The following is a 1,514-nucleotide window of genomic DNA, read 5'->3' as shown; positions in this document are numbered from 1 at the left end:
AGTCCTCCCTTCATGCAAAATATTAAGATCCTACCTCATGTCCAAGGCACCAAAGCCGGCTAAAAATTCAAAAATCGATAGCTAAATTTGAGTTCTTCTGCTTCTTACTGGCTATTACATCAACTTAGAAGCTTTTTCTGTGTTCTACTATGGTGCTTTTAGTGTCTCCGCATATCGCAGCACGCAAAATAGCTTTGCACACGATAAATGTAACCGTTTCAGAGAGAAGAGCGGCCAATGTGACGATCTATTATAAAGTCGAATCGATGGCAAATGACGAAAACAAGCGGATTACTTAGTTTTTTACTACATTCGATCACTTTTCACATTCTCCCGTGCAACGTGGCTGCTAGTGCTCCCTTTATAGACATTCTTAAGGTCCTAGCTCATGTTCAAGGCACCAAAGCCGGCTAGAAAGTTAATAATCGATAACTAAAACGATTATTTTACGGCTTCTTACTGGCTATTACGTCAACTTGGAAGCTTCTTCTGTGTTCTACTATGGTGCTTGTAGTGTCTCCGCATATCGCAGCACGCGACGTAGCTTTCCACACGATAAATGTAACCGTTTCATATAGAACAGCCTCCAATGTGACCATCTGACATTAAGTCGATTCGATAGCAAATGACGAAAGCGTTCGGATTTCTTAGGTTTTTACTACATATGAACACGTTTCACATTCTCCCGTGCAACGTGGCTGCTAGTCCTTCCTGCATGTAAATTCTTAAGTTCCTACCTCATGTCCAAGGCACCAAAGCCGGCTAAAAATTCAAAAATCGATAACTAAATTTGAGTTCTACTGCTTCTTAATGTCTATTACATCAACTTACAAGCTTTTTTGTGTTCTACTATGGTGCTTTTAGAGTCTCCGCATATCGCAGCACGCAACATAGCTTTGCACACGATATATGTAACCGTTTCGGAGAGAAGAGCGGCCAATGTGACGATCTGACATTAAGTCGAGTCGATAGCAAGTGACGAAAACGGACGAATTTCTCAGGTTTTTACTACATATGAACACTTTTCACATTCTCCCGTGCGAGATGGCTGCTAGTCCTCCCTTCATGCAAAATCATAAGGTCCTAGCTCATGTCCAAGGCACCAAATCCGGCTGTAAAGTCAACAATCGATAATTAAAACTTGTATTGTACTGTTCTTACTGGTTATTACATCAACTTAGAAGCTCCTTCTGTGTTCTACTATTGTGCTTTAATGGCTCCGAGTTTCGCAGCACGCAACAAAGCTTTGCGCACGATAAATGTAACCGTTTCAGAGAGAAGAGCGGCCAATGTGACGATCTGATATAAAATCGAATCGATAGCAAACGACGAAAACGGGCGGATGTCTTAGGTTTTAACTACATATGAACACTTTTCACATTCTCCCGTGCAACGTGGCTGCTAGTCCTCCCATAATACAAATTCTTAATTTCCTAGCTCATGTCCAAGGCACCAAAGACGACTAAAAAGTCAATAATCGATAGCTGAAACAATTATTTTACGGCTTCTTACTG

This window comes from Schistocerca gregaria, unplaced genomic scaffold, assembly GCF_023897955.1.
Source record: "Schistocerca gregaria isolate iqSchGreg1 unplaced genomic scaffold, iqSchGreg1.2 ptg000357l, whole genome shotgun sequence".
NCBI classification, from domain to species: domain Eukaryota; kingdom Metazoa; phylum Arthropoda; class Insecta; order Orthoptera; family Acrididae; genus Schistocerca; species Schistocerca gregaria.
Note: the sequence above shows the minus strand (reverse complement) of the source record.